We start from the raw sequence: 15,647 nt of genomic DNA, 5'->3' as shown, positions 1-15,647 counted from the left end.
GGCATCTCACTGTGGTCTGTGTAAGTATCCCCTGATTGCTAAGTAGGTTGAGTGTCTATCCATAGGTGTATTGGCTGTGCTTCTTTTGTAAAATGTCTATTTGTCTTATTTTATTTTTTTGGTTTCTTTTTCTGTAGGATTGTTTATCTTTTTCTTATTGATATGTAGGATTTCCTTATGTACTGATTCTTTGTCAGTTAGATGATTTGTCTTCATTTCTTATGTTCTCTTTTGAAGAACAGGATTTTAGTGTTGAACTTATCAATCTTCCAGTTTTATGATTGATTCTTCTTGTGCTTTGCTTAAGAGATCCTTCTCGGGAATTCCCCAGCAGTCCAGTGGTTACTACTTGGTGCTTTCACTGCCGGGGCCTGGGTTCAGTCCCTGGTCAGGGAACTAAGATCCTGCAAGATGTGCAGTGCAGCCACAGAACAAAACAAGAAAACACGCTGCATCGTTAACATGACAGTAAGGTCCTCGACTGTCTGATTCTACCCATGTTTCCAGACTGAGTCTTCCACAGTAACTCCTTTGACACACTGATGGCTTACTAGCTATCTTGTTATGAAATATTATTTAAAAAAAAAAAGAGAGATCCTTCTCTATCCCAGAATCCAAAAAATGCTCTCTTTTGTTTCCTCCAAAAAAGTAAGTTTGGCTTTTCACATTTAAGTTCTTAATTTATTTAGAATTGATTTTTTGTGTGTCTGAGATAGGAGTCTATTTTCATTTTTTCATATAGATAATTAATTGTCCAGCCCCCTTTATTGAATAATTCCTTCTTTCCCCATTTATATGCAATGGCATCTTGGTTGTATTTCAAAGTTCCATATTTGTGTGGGTCTGTTTCTGAAATCCCTATTTTTCCATTGATCAATTTATCTACTCGTGTGCCAACAGTACACTGTCTTAATTTTTATAGCTTTATAATAAATCTTTATACCTGATAAGGCAAGTCATTCCCCCTCCCCACTTGTTCTTCATCTTCAGGAGAACCTTGGCTATTGGGCTTTTGCACTTCCATGTAAGTTTGGGATCAGCCTGTCAAGTTCCAAGAGATCCTTGTTGGGATTTTGATTGGAATTTCATTGAATAATAGCTGATTTAGGGGAGAGTTTATATATTTATGAAGTTGAGCCTTTCTATCCATGAACATATGACGTCTCTCCATTTATTTAATATTTTTCAGTAAGGTTCTTCAAGGAAGGACTGAGAGCTGCTGGCCAGGTGTGTGGAGAGGGCTGCAGGTGAGGCACGGGTGGGAGGAGGTCCATGGGCCACATTAGGTGGAGACAGTTTGGCCCTTTGCCATGGAACCTGGGTGAGTTTTAGGTGGGAGGAGCCCATGAGCACAAAAAGAGCAAACGAGGGGAAAATCCTCTTTATTCAGACCTTTCAGGTGGTTCACGGTGGGTCACAGGCACAGTCACTTTCCTTGAAGCCCTCAGTTCCTTGGGGGATGGAAGCCTTTGTCCTCATCCATCCAGGGCTCAGAGCAGCCTGTCAGGGTTTCCAGAAGGCCAGGAGGGACTCCAATCCTGGGCCCAGGTTCCCAAATATATTCAAGGGTCAGAGCTGTGTCTCTGGTTCAGGCTCCTGACCCCACATAGACTCTGGGGTCTCAGGTGGGCTCTTCCCCACAGCCTTAAGGGGCAGTTCCTGGAGGAAACTAAGAAACCACATCTGCTTTGTGGTTGATCTGGCAGTAAATATCTGTGTCGGGGTGTAGTAATTCCTGTAAAAGAGAGACGAGGCCTTTGAGCCTCTGTAACCTTCTCAGAACTTGTCCCAGGATCTTCCTGGCCCTGGACTCCCAGGGCTGCTCTACAGGGGCTCCTGGCTGTGCCGCAGGTTTTCTGGCTCCAGACCCATCCCTCCTCTTCATCCCTTTTCCCATTTTCGCTGCTGTTTCCTGGACCCCAAGGAAGTACCCTTAGGAGTGTGGGATCAGAACATTCATCCCCAACACTCACCTCATAGATGGGAACAGCTGGCCTGGGGCTGGGTAGGGAGGCCTGGGCAGGGAAGAAAGTGGGCGTCAGGGGACAGGGAAGGAGAGTTATTTCTCCTCAGGAGTGACCAGCTCTGCCTGCCCAGCAGCTGTGTCCAAGCCTGAAGCCCCGACCTCTGTCCCCATCCATGCTGCATCCCCCACCCTTGGTAGCCTAGGACCCCTGCCTGATGCCCCCAGTGCCCACTCTGCTCCTGGCTGGGTTCCAGCATTCTTCTCTGAAGGGACCAGGCAGGCTCAGGACAGGGTGTGAGGGTGTCCTGCCCCTGAAGTGGGTCCTACTCCTGGCCAGGGTGGGGTTCATATTTCCTGGCTACTCTGGGGGGAGGGAAGTCTGTGCTGTGCTGCAGGGTTGGACAGTCCCCCTGCACTGAGTCTGCACAGCTGGGACCCCGGGGGTGAAGGGACAGGGAAGGGACGTGCTTACCGGGGAGACACAGCTGCCAGAGGGACCATGTCCTGGGAGCAGAGACAGGAGTTAGCACCAGGGGTGTGAGGAAGCTTAGGCCCATCCAGCCGGGAGAGGTTGGGTCTCCAGCTCCCAGAGAACCAGGGTTTAAAGAGTATCACCCAGAGAGAGACCCTCTGGGCATTTTAGGGTCCAGTGAGGGCGAGGGGGTGACCCATGACTCTGAACCCATACATCCGGCAGACCAGCCAGTGGGGATCCTCATGCTGAAGCCCCAGGGAAAGGGTCAGAGACCCTTGGGGTGGATGGCAGGAGCAGACACTGGGGGGGCAGGACCAGGATCTCTCAGCTGCTCCTAGGCTGAGCAGACACTTACCCAGTGTGGTTGCTGGGAGCTGGTGTTCTCTGAGGTCATTCTGGCCACTGGCCCTCAGAAAGGTCAGGATTATTTTGAGGGTTGCCGGAGGAGGAGGTCACAGCTTTGGTGTCAAAATAGAGAACAAGGAGGGCCCTTTTTCCAAGCAGGGAGTGGAGACCTCCTTTCTCCACCAATGCTGTTTAGGAAGGGAGGCCCCGGGAGAGGGGGGCTGAGGAAAGTCCTTAAGAAGCCACATCTGTCCTGGGCCCAGAGGGGAAGGACCTGCAGGTCGATGGCAGTCCAGGAGAACGTGGCTTGAGAAGGGACAATGGACCCAGTAAAGGAATCAGACCAAAGGCTTTGAGTGGAAGGGCCAGCTCCTCAGAGGAGAGCAGTGCCAGCGCATGTTCAGGACACCTGGGGAGCCTGTGCACTTGGGAGCTCGTGACTGTGGTGGCTCTGCTGTGGCCAGACCCACCCTTCAGGCCGGGAGATGCTGAAATAGGACAGTGGCCTCAACCTCCATCTCCATCTGCCCGGAAAGAGGCGTAAAGGTCATCCTACCACCTGCTGTCCTGGCCAGGTCCACGTTCTCCCATCTCACACATCACGGGCCGTGGTTAACGCATCTGCCACGTGGGGGAATTTGACCCTACCTGGCCTGTCCAGGTGGTTCCAGTCTCCTTGGCCAGGATGACCCTCAGATTCTGAGGCTGTGAATCCCCCTCATCAGGGTGGTTGGATTTAAATAAACAGCAGGACAAGCTGCTTACTGAGCCAGCACAGCTGCAGGTCTGCTCAGGGAACTAGCCCAACACTGGAGGGGGCGTTAACTGTGCCTATTTTACAGATGAGGAAGGTGCTGAGAAGACACCCAGGTCAGCATCCGGCGAGGAAGGAGCTTAAGGATGAGAGGGAATATCCATGGGGAAACGGGGATGCCGAGGAGAGCCAGGCCGGAATCCGAGGATGGGGTGTCCTTCCTCCTGGCCTGGGGTCAGCCTGGGGGACGGGATTAGCATCTGGGAATTGCCACTGTACCTTCTAGACCTCGTGAGGAAAACAAAAACCCCAGAGCGGCCACCAGTGCCACACTAACCAGGACCCCAATCGCGATGACAGTAAGGACCTCCATACTGAGGGCTGGGCCGTTTTCTCGCCCTGAAAGGAGAGGAGAAAGGGGGAGATGAAGGCCCGAGTTCACTGGAGGGAAAACCACGACAAGCCTTACAGGGAGAGGGCCTGGTTAGGGAGGAAGGAAATGCTCTGAGGTCTGTGTGTGGTGTATGTGTTTGGTCATCACAATGTCCTCCCAACTCTCCCACTACAGGTGGTTGCATCCTTTTCTCTTTCTCACATTTGAAACCTTGGACTTGCTCTATCTCTATGTTTCTCACTGTAGACAGTTCCATGTCCTGTTCATTTTCCTTTTAAGGTCACTTTTCCTCTCACATTATGTCCCTTCCCTTTGTTTCTTCTTTCCATCACTATTGTTGGTCTTAGAGGGCAGGTCCTTAGCAGTCCACTCAACGCTGATCAGTAATAATAATATTAGCCGATTGTTTCCAGATCCTTCTGTGTGGCTGGCACAGTGGGAAATCCTTTACATTCATCTGCTCTGATCCTTCCATCCCCATGAGGGAGGGGGATCATCCCTTTTGCATATATAGATCTGAGACATATAGTGCTTAAATAAATCAGCAAAGGTCTTGGAACTGGTAAGTGATACCGTTGTAACTAAGTTCCGCTTGAATTTACAGCTAATAACAACAATGTTAATAATAATAGTAGTGCTACTTGATAGCATTTATTAAGCCCTGACTCTGCCTATGACCCTAAGAGCTTTAATCTCATTATCTCCTAATAAACATCCTCACATCCAAAGATCCAGCTGTTCTGTTCCAGTTTTGCAGATGATTAAACTGAGGCTCAGGTGGTTGATTGTCTTGCTCAAGGTCAAACATCTGGTGCACATCACAACCAGAACCATAAAAATATCAGTCTAATTCCAGAGTTCTCATCTATGTTGCTCTAGAAGGGGGTGCCCACCTCCTCAAGGCTTGTGTCCAATTCACACCCCCTCACCCCTGCCAGTGAAGGATACAAGGGAGGAAGTGGGAGAGGTTGGGCCACTCACAGAGCACCACCACGGTGACAGGGTCACCTATGCTGGAACTGCTGGGGTTGGAGACCTCACACCAATAATCCCCGGCATCCTCCCTCCTGACGGGGTCTATGGAGAGGGTGCTATTGTCCGGGGACAGTGTCATCTTCTCTGTGAGCAGTAGACTCTGGTCACTGAAGAACCAGGAGACGGAGATCCCAGTGTCATTTGTGATGTAGGTCAGGACGGCAGGGTCCTTATGTTCTGTGACTGTGGTGTTGCTGGCTCGGATGGAGGGCTGTGCCACTGGGCCTGTGGAGAGACAGAGGAGGTGACTGAGAAGGGGTCAGGGGCCTGGGGCCACGCTCCTTTCTCAGAGATCTCAGCCACTCCCGGGGCCCAGTGAGGTCTGTAAAGGTGACCCAGAGGATGGCCCTGACCCTGTGATCAAGGTCGTAGGTCTCGCTTCACTGATGATCTGTGAGGAGAGGGCTGCATCTCCTCGCTGACCCCCAGGTATCCCTGGACGAGCCCTGGCCCGTCCCCTAGATATCTCTGTAGTATCTTCTCAACCCACGTGTCCAGCAACCTCATTGTCAGGTGGAATTTTTCCGATAAATTCTTGTGTGACTCTTTTCTAGAACATTTGTGACGTTAAAAGGTCAGGCCCCACTCCTCATATACACTTCTGGGTGTGTGTGGGAAAGCAGGCTTGCCAGCTCTGTCCGTCTCTGGTATAAGGGTGGTTTTACATAAAGTAGAGAAGGGATTTACTTTTTGTTAAATTATTAGGGAATATGGATGGCCCTGCCCAGTCTTTGTAACCTGAGGAATCGAAGAGTTTCCAATCTCAAGGATTTCTCACTCTAAAGAGAACTTTTACTGTAGAGTGAATATCACGGCGAAGGAAATCTCTAGAGATGTGGGTTACTGATTTAACAAAATACTGGCACCCTTAGGAATAGAAGGAAATTCCTGAAACTAAATAAAGGCCTTATTATATGAAAAGCCCACAGCTAGCATCACAGGCAATGGTGAAACACTGAAACCTTTTCCTCTAAGATCAGGAAGAAAAGGATGCCACTTTCACCACCCCAATTCAACTGAGTACAGAAGTCCAAGCTAGAACAATTAGGCAAGAAAAAGAAATAGAGTGCATCCAAATTGGAAATAAAGAGGTACAATTACGTCCGTTTGCAGATATGTAGAAAACCCTAAAGATTCTACAAAAAAACTTTTAGAACTAATAAACGAATTAGCAAAGTTGCAGGATACAAAACCAACAGACAAAAATCAGTTCTGTTTCTCTACACTTACCTTATATGAAAAGAAAATTAAGAAAACAATTTCATACACAATGCCATCAAAAGAATAAAATACTTAGGAATAAATTTAACTAATGAGGCAAAAGAAATTTATGGAAATCTACAAAAGTTGCTGAAAGAAATTAAAAAAGCACAGATACATGGAAAGACATCTGTGTTCATAGATGGGAAGACATAATATTGCTAAGGTGACAACACTACCGAAAGAGATCCACAGCTTCAATGCAATCCCTAACAAAGCCCCAATGAAATATTGTGCAGATATCGAAATTTCCAAAATTTCACATATAATCTCAAGGGACCCCAAATAGCCAAAATAATCTTTAAAAAGAACAAAGTAGGAGGACTCATACTTCCCAATTTTAAAAGTGACACCAGTTCCCTGGTGTTCCAGTGGTTAAGACTCCGCTCTTTCACTGTCAAAGGCCTGTGTTTGATCCCTGGTCAGGGAAATAAGATCCCACAAACCACACGGCACGGCCAAAAAAAAAAAAAAAGTAAAAGTGACTGCAAAGCTACAGTAACTCAAAATAATATGTGGGTCTGGCATAAAGACAGACATATAGACCAATGGAATAGAATAGAAACCCCAGAAATAAACCCTGGGATATATGGTTAAATGATTTCACCAAGAATGCCAAGACCATTCAATGGGGAAAAAAATCTACTCAACAAATGGTCATGGGAAAACTGGATGTCCACGAACAAATAAATGAAGTTGGACCCTTACCTTGCACCAATTAAAATAGATTAAAAAATCTAATCTAGTTTTGACGTGAGAGTCAAAAGTATAAAATCTTAGAAGAAAACATAGAGGAAAACGTCTTGAAATTGGGTTTGCCAGTGATTTCCAAGATATGATACCCAAAGCACAGACAACAGAAGAAAAAAAATAGGTAAATTGGATTACATCAAAAGAAAATTTCTGTGTATCAAAGGACACAGTCAAGACAGTGATGGCAGTCTACAGATTGGGAGAAAACATTTGTAAATTATATTTGATAAGAGATTACTATCCACTTCTTCAATTCAACAACAACAAAAGGAACGTGACCCTGAGGACCCTCCTTCCTTTCCTGTCTGCAAAGTCCCTCACAATACATGAGGCTTTCTGGGACTGAGAGAACCCCCTCTCAACATTCCGGATCTGCCAGGAGAAATCAGACAGCAAGGGGAAGAAAGGTCTGCTGAGATGTAGTGGGAGGGCTCAGGGGCAGATTTGGGATTTGCTTGTTAACTTCTGGGAAGTTGGGAAATAACTTCTTTCAGACTCTTCTCTGAAAACCTACTGGCTCTGCCGCAAAGCTTGGTACTGATGGTCCAGGGGTCACTTACCAGAGACTGTCATAGTCTTTATTTATTTATTTATTTGGCTGCGTTGGGTCTTCGTTGCTGCGTGCGGGCTTTCTCTAGTTGCGGAGAGCGGGGGCTACTCTTCGTTCCGGTGCGTGGGCTTCTCATTGCGGTGGCTTCTCCTGTTGCAGAGCACGGGCTCTAGGTGCACGGGCTTCAGTAGTTGTGGCCCGTGGGCTCAGTAGTTGTGGCTCATGGGTTCTAGAGTGTGGACTCAGTACTGGTGGTGCACGGGCTTAGTTGCTCCGCGGCATGTGGGATCTTCCCGGACCAGGGATCGAACCCGCATCCCCCTGCATTGGTAGGTGGATTCTTAACCACTGCGCCACCAGGGAAGTCCCCACCTCACTTTTTGAATCGGTGCCCTTCAATGCTGCTGAAGGGACGGATGTTCTTTTACTTGTCCACAATGTGACAGAGGATCTTCTAGGCTATGGCTGGTACAGAGGAGAAAGGGTAGAGAACAACCAACTAATTGCATCGTGTAGAGTGTACACTCAAGTAAATACACCAGGGCCTGCACACAGTGGTCGAGGGACAATATACCCCAATGGATCCTTGCTGATCCAGAACGTCACCCAGAACGACACAGGCTACTACACCCTGCTGGCCACAAGGAATGATTTACAGACTGAAAGACTAGCTGGACAACTCCGCATATACCGTGAGTGATTCCTCTCTGACCTCTGGGTGTTGGGTGGGGTGAATTCTATTCACACGCAGAGGACTGACAGGCCTGGACTGTGTCTCCATCCCCCTCTGTATTACATCCCAGGTTGGGGGTTGAACATTTAGTGCAGGACACACACACAGTGGAGATAAATTTTAAAGGATCAGAATTCCTTTCCCAGAATCCGGATGCTGCAGACATTCTGTGCAGAAAGAAGGACCAGTCTGATCGGAGTAACTCAGCAGAGGGAGATCAGTCTCAGTCCAACCCCCTGGGCCCCTCCTGTGCCCATGACGCTGAGGAAGACCCTGTAGGACTCAGTAGGAGCCTGGCCTGGGTGCCCTCAGGAATCCTCACTGAGAAGCTCAGCCCCGGCGAGCCCCTGCCCAGACCCTGTCCAGGGCTCCTGCCTCCAGTGACCCTGGGGAGCCTTGCCAGGTCTCCAGGCTCCTGAGCTGGTCACTCAGCCCCAAGAGTCACATCTGGGCAGGGGCAGAGCCTGGTCCTGCACCTGAGACTCAGCATGGAGAACACAAACGTACAGGGTCCCCAGGCCATCAGCCAACTGCCCTGGGGGACTCAGCGTACCCACGTGAGGAACAGAGGAGAGAGGACACTCCTGGCAGCTCCTTGACCACCGGGGCACAGCCCAAGGAGCCCTCTCCTCTGAATGCAAATAATAGTAGATGCAGTTTATTTAGTCATCTCCTCTATGACCAGCTTTAGGTCAGTTAATTATGAATGATTTAAGGTTAAATCATAGGGAACCTGGCAAGTAGATTGTATTGTATTCTTGTATTCATAACCTTGTCTTTAACCTGGTCCGGGAAGATCCCACATGCCGCGGAGCAACTAAGCCCATGCACCACAACTACTGAGCCTGTGCTCTAGAGCCTGCGAGCCACAACTACTGAAGCCCACGCACCTAGAGCCCATGCTCCGCAACAAGAGAAGGCACCACAATGAGAAGCCCGCGCACCGCAGCAAAGAGTAGCCCCCGCTCGCCGCAACTAGAGAAAGCCCGCGCGCAGCAACAAAGACCCAACGCAGCCAAAAACAAAACCAAAACCAAAACCAAAAACAAGAACAAAAGTGAGGTGGGCAGTGGTGGGTAGGTTCCAGAAAGTTAAGAGTGAGACTAGGAGGGACGAGAGAGAAATAAATCAATATTTGGATCTATGTGTTGGGGCCCTGGATCCTGAGCAGGTCTCTTCATCCCTCAGCCTTGGTGTATGTTTTTGTTGTGTGTGTGTGTGTGTGTGTGTGTGTGTGTGTGTGTGTGTGTGTGCGCGCGCGCGCGCCCTACTGGTTCAAGGTCAGCAGCATGGTCCCCATTACTTCAGCCCCTCTGAGCTTGTTATTTCCTCTGTTTCTCCAGGTGTCTGCCTGGCTCACTCCCTCACTGCCCTCACACGCTTGCTCACACTCAGGGGCCTGTTGGCAGCTGCCCTCCCTGACACCTGCTCCAAAGACCCTCTGTCTTCACTTTCTGACCTTTCCCTGCTCCGTTTCCTCCATGACACTTGTCAGCACCTGACAGCACATTCTAGATCTCTTTGCTTGTCTGTCTTCCTCCCCATAGAGCGTGAGCTCTGGGATGGCAGGGACTTGTCTGATCCTGGTTGTAACCCAGGGCCTGGACCAGGCTCCAAATACCTGGTGAGGAAGGAATGAGTGTTCCCAGGGCCTCCACCGCCTGGTGTTTATTTGTCAGTTTCTAAGGGTGGTGGGTAAGGACAGTGTTTAGCTTCCTGGTTACGTTTTTTTTTTTGAAGTGATACCCTGACATAAATTGTTACTATTGCCATCAGTTTTCAACAATTATTGCTCAGTGAAGAATACTTGTAAAACATAAGTAGTTGAGGTTTTCCTGCCCCTCACCAATTCCAGTTCATTGAGATTTTCCTGTTGCTCAGTCCCTCCCCCCACCCTCCCTGCTCCCATGTCCTCTCCCCTCAGGTGCAAACAGAAGCCCTCTGTCCCCTCTCAGAGCCCTGTCTCCCCCAGAGACCTCAGCCAGTCTCTGTTCTCCCACCTCTGCCCACACCCTGAAAACTGTCCCCTCTCACCTGCCAGCAGGAGCCCGTTCCAGGGGATGCACCCTCTGTGGGCATGGGCTGAGGGGGGCTTCATGGTGTCTGCTGTCTGCTGTGTCCCTCCCTCTGTGAGAAGAGCTTCAGCTCCTGAACCGCTCACAAGCACTGCCGTCTGATGTGTGAGCTCTGCTGTCCTTCCTCCCTCTGTGCTGGGCCTCCTCCTGGGGCAGGAGCACTTCGCTGGGTCACATGGGCCGGGGGCGGGGTCTCTGCCCAGAACCCCCCCTCTCCCTCCCCTCTCATTCCTGCCTTCCTAGTGCCCTCCTCCCCCTTCCCCTTCTGTCTGTATTTCTAGTCCCTGAACACTGCTGAGTCCTCTGCCCTCTTTAGCAGTGATTCTCCACTTACACACACACACACACACACACACACACACACACACACCCTTGTTTGGACAAGCACAACCTTGGGGTGTCTGGGTCCGGGGCTCCCCACTGCTCTGGGTCAGGATGCACACTCAGCCTCCCCCAGCCCTCTCATCTCCTTCTGGCTTTTTCCTTCAGAGCAGGAGCCTGGGGTGGAGGAGGGGTGCATCAGGAACCCTTGTCACAGGGGTGTCACCCACGCTGTGCATCGGAATCACCTGTGGAACTTCATGAAGACTGTGAATGCCCAGGTGACACCTCAGAAATGCTGCCTCAGCAGCTGCCCAGGTCACATGCTTGCCCAGCCTGGCTGAGACCCTGCAAAGCCGGTGAGGCCGCCGCTCCCCATCCACCCCAGTGTTGGCCTCTGCTGTGTTCTGGTCTGGGGTCTGTCAGCACCACACAGAGACCCAGGGGTCTCTAAACCCAGGCGATAATTTCACTCTGTGACACAGAAACCCAGCTGGGTGCCCTGGGCCTTCCCAGTGTTCTCAATATCTGGGAAGGGTGGATTTACTCCCAGCAGGAAGGTCACAGATGACTCTGGAGGTGAGAAAGGGGTAAGCTGAGTGACGACTGGTGAGGGGACCTGACCTCCACCTATGAGTGTCACCAGCCTGATGTCTGTTTCTAGGGACAGAGACCCAGGACCGGGTGTCAGAAGGAGCTGCAGTTCCCAGGTGTGAAAGGAAAGGTTTTCTGTGTGTCCTGGGAAGAGAGAATGGTGGTGCTGGGAGATTGGGTGGCTGTAGGTGCATATCTTCTCTCTCTGTGTGTCTTTGTAAGATGCAGATCTTGTGTGTGTGTGTGTGTGTGTGTGTGTGTGTGTATGGTACCAATCTCTTCCCATTTGCTCCAACTGGAACCCAGGGCATCATCCTGGCTACCTCCCAGTCCCATCCAAGCCATCATGAAGTCCTGTTCTCCATCCTCCCCTAGAAAGCTCTGGAACCTGGCCCTTCTCCCACCTCCACTGCCCCCTTCTCTAGATGACTGTAACAACTCTTTCTGTGTCTCTGTTTTTGCCCCCTCCATGTCTTTTCCACATAGCAGCCAGAGGATTTTTCTAAAACTTAAATCTGGTCACACACTCCCAACCCTTCAACACCTCCACCCTTGTTCTCAGGATAAAGCCCCAAATCTTGGGCACGGCCTCCCAACCCACGTACCATCTGGGTCTTCTGGGCGCTTAGTCCCTCTCCTCCTCCCCTCCCTTGCTGAGCTCCTTCCGCACTGTGAATTGTCACTTCTTTGGGCCTCGAGGTTCTGCCCGTGCTGTCCTTTCCACCCTCTGTGCCCCTCTTGCCCAGCAGTCAACACTTGCTCATCTTTGAGTCCAACGTCACCTGCTTGGGAAGCCTCCCTCTTATGTCTCTCAGGATTTTCCCTCTTGTATTCATCACAGTTTGGCAGATGAGAAAACTCAGATAATCAGATATATCTGATTTGTGGGATCATTTATTAATGTCTGTGTCCCCAGCTCAGACCTGAGTCTGTCCTCACCACAGAGGGCCCAGGCCTGGCACAGGTAAGGGTTTGTTGAATGTTTGCTGAACAAAAATGTGCCACTGGAGCCTTTTGGGTCCAGAATGAAGGTTGGGGCACACAGCAGTTTTGAGCTCACACACTCCCTGCCCTCAAGAGCCCTGGGGGTGGCCATCGCCCTGCCCTCACTGGCCAGGTAAGGAAACCCAGGTGCCCTCACTCCCTCAGAGCCTCAGTGTCATCATCTGGGAAATGGGGTGATCATAATGACACTCGTGTCATCTGGTACTGGCAAGATCCAACCGTTGAGTAGGAGTGCTCCAGCCAGCTTGGATGCCCTTGGGGCAGGGCTGGGGTCTGATTCACTCAACAGAGGCCTGCACCAGGGCAGGGCCTCGGGAAATGACCAGGGAATCTAGGAGCTTGGGGGAATGAGCTTTGTGAGTAGGTAGGCTTGTGGGTTTGTGAGTAGGACTGGTTCAGCCCTGGGCAGGGGGCCCTACCCAAGAGGATTCTAACTCCTCACAACAACCCTAAGGGCAGCACGATTATTATTATCCCCGTGTGACAGTTCATGCATTCCTTCACTTATTAATTAAATGAATATTTGAGTGCCTATGTGCCTGGCATACCAGGCTCTGCAATTGTGGGGTAAACAAGGCAGACACAGCCCTGCTTTCAGGGAACTCGCTGTCTAGCTAGGGGTAACAGTAAGGATAACCTCCACCCCTCCTGAAGGCTTGTTGTGTGACAGCACCAAATACATTACTACACTCACCCAAACATCACAAAAGCCCAGTGATAGGCACTCCTATCATTATGCCCATTTTATAGCTCAAAAAGTTGAGGCAGGGAAGGAGGGAGCCTGTTGTCCGGTGTACCACTCCTCATAGCCTGAGGAACCAGGTCTCCAAGGCCCATTCTTGACCATGGTCTGTACTGCCTCTGGGCACGCTGTCCTGTTTGTGAGGCTGTGTCTTGCCGTGTGACAGGGAATGGCCTTGGGCCCCAGTCTGAGCTCTGAGCCTGTCTGAGCCTTCCTGTGTGCGTCTGGAGCCAACTCCAGTTCTATCCTTGGCTAATGATGATGTCTATGGCAGGGAGGATGATGAGTCTGGGGGTCTCTGGGCCCGGGGGCTATGTCAGTTTCTTTCCTGCTCAGGAAATTCCCATAGGTCCTCACTTGGACTGACACATACTCCTAATCCAGCAAGGACTTCATGTGTGCCTCTGCCCGAGGCTTGCAGCATCTCTGTTGGTCTGTCAGTGTTTCTCCAGCCCGCTGAGACCTGTAAATAATGTGACCCCCTAGGGAAACCAGGTGACAGCACTTCCTTCTCCCAAGTGAAGGTTAGGCTGTCCAAAGCCAACCCAGGGCCCCTTAGTCCTAGGAGTAGGAGTCAGGAAGTTAGGTCCTAGGGCAGCCAGGCTGAGGCAGGCGGCCTGACAACGAATGGATGAGCGGACTGAATGAAGGATGGTGGGACAGGGCTGTCTGAAGCTGTACTGCACCCCTCCTCCAGGCATTCCCCACTATGAGGCACCCCTTCCTCCTTCCTTTCCCTGACTCACCCTTAAACTTCCTTTTTGGACAACAGCTTCTAAACCTCTTCCTCATTACCGTGGCAAGAGTGTCAGAGACCTGGGACTTCTTAACGCATCCCAGTGGTTAAGACTCTGCGCTTCCACTGCAGGGGGAACAGGTTCGATCCCTGGTCAGGGAACTAAGATTCCCGCATGCCCCAGTGTGGCCAAAAAAAAAAAAAGGTGGCTCACACCTGAAAATCGCGCTTGAACCATTTCCCACGTTAGAAACACCGAGGGCAGGAGTTGCCCACGGTCACACAGCGAGTCCGGAGCCGGAAGAGGAATCCTGGTCCCGGACACTCACATTCTGGACTCTCCTCCCAAGATGGTACTGGGATGTCTGATAGTCTCTCTGCTGGGTGTGGTATTTCGCTCTCACATCACCCCCTCTTGGGCCCTTTTCGCGGTCGGGGCCCCGCGGGCCAAGGCGGTCCCGTCCCCCTAGCTTACCCCATCAATCCTATGTGGTCCCCGATTCCGGGGCTAATTCCAGAGGCCAGGGCCGAATCCAGCCGCCCGTCACGGCCCCTAGGGCCAATCCTTGCTATTGGGCCCCCAACACCACCCAGTCGCGCACTTGCTCCTCTCTGGGTCGCGCCCCAAGAGCAATCCGGGCTTCACTCCATTGTGGGGCCCCGCCCCCCATGGCTAAGGACTGAGGCCTGGCCCCGCGCCCCCTTACGCGCATTGAAGAGACCACGGACCAACAACAAATGCAGCCCTGGAGGCGGCGAAAGCTTCTTTCTGGCCGAACTAGCGGGGAGTCCCGCGAGGGTCTCTCCAGCGGGGAAGCCTGGGTCTTTTCACGTGTTGGCTGTCAGCGTCGTTTCCTCACTGCACTTCCCGCGTAGGAATCATCTAGAACGCATCCCGCCCACCCGCTGGAGCAGGAGACAAGGCTGCTGCTGAGCCTCCTTCTAGGGGCGAGGGGCCCGCCAGGTCCTCAGGCAATTGGAAATCCGGGCGGGGCGACAGTGCCTGAGGCAAAGCTCTGTCTGTGAGCCATTGGAGGAGGAAGCCCCGCCCTTTCCTCCGCCTTCTGTCCTCTAGTTCTCCTATTCTCTTTCTCAGGGTTCTTTTCTCCGCCCTCTCCTTTCTGGCGAGAATGGAAGGGAGTGGATGGTGGACCTAAGAGTGATCAACGCCTGCGCACTGGCCCCGAGCTGCGCATCGCCTCGCAGGAGAGAGAGGCATTAGAGGGCGTGGCTCCAGCCTGGGAAAAGGCGGGAAACAGAGGAGGCTCGAGGCTCGCGCATGCGCACAAATCAACTCCTTCCGACTGTCCCGGAGAGGCGGCTTTGTCTGTGGCGGCGCTGTGGTGAAGGCGTGCCTTGAGACTGGGTTCGGGAGGCCCAGGGAAACCGCTGTTTATCTTTAGCACCAGAAGCACCATCCCGCCCCTCCTCCCCACCGTCCCAAAGCACACGAGCAGCTGTGGCACTGAGAGACACCGATGACCCTCTTCTCCTCAGCCCTGAGAGAGGCGGCCCAGCCCTTCCGGGGGACACAGGCCTCTGGGCTGAGACCCCCATTACCAGCCTTCGGACTAACCGTCCTCACAGCGCCCTCAGCTTCCGGATTGCGGCCGCCTTGTTTCCCCCCCTCTGGCTGTTTCACCGAGTCTCCCCACGTTCCCCGGAGAGAACTTGCGGGCCCCCCTTGTGCAGGGCAGGGCTTCTGAGCGCAGAGAAGGAGCTCAGGGCCCGAGCCCGCTCCCCGGGGGCACCATGGCCGGCTTCGGAGGAGGGGCGGGGATGCTGCCGCCAGCGGAGTCTTGTGCCCACGACCCGCCCACGCCGCTCCCCCAGCTCTCCCTCCCGTCAGCGCCGACCTCGCCTGGGACTTGGGCGGAGCTCCAGCGCCTCTCTCAGGCGCCCCCTTCCT

Source organism: Balaenoptera musculus, chromosome 19 (assembly GCF_009873245.2).
Source record: "Balaenoptera musculus isolate JJ_BM4_2016_0621 chromosome 19, mBalMus1.pri.v3, whole genome shotgun sequence".
Lineage (NCBI taxonomy): Eukaryota > Metazoa > Chordata > Mammalia > Artiodactyla > Balaenopteridae > Balaenoptera > Balaenoptera musculus.
The sequence above is the reverse complement of the archived record's forward strand: the minus strand, read 5'-3'. Positions refer to the sequence as shown.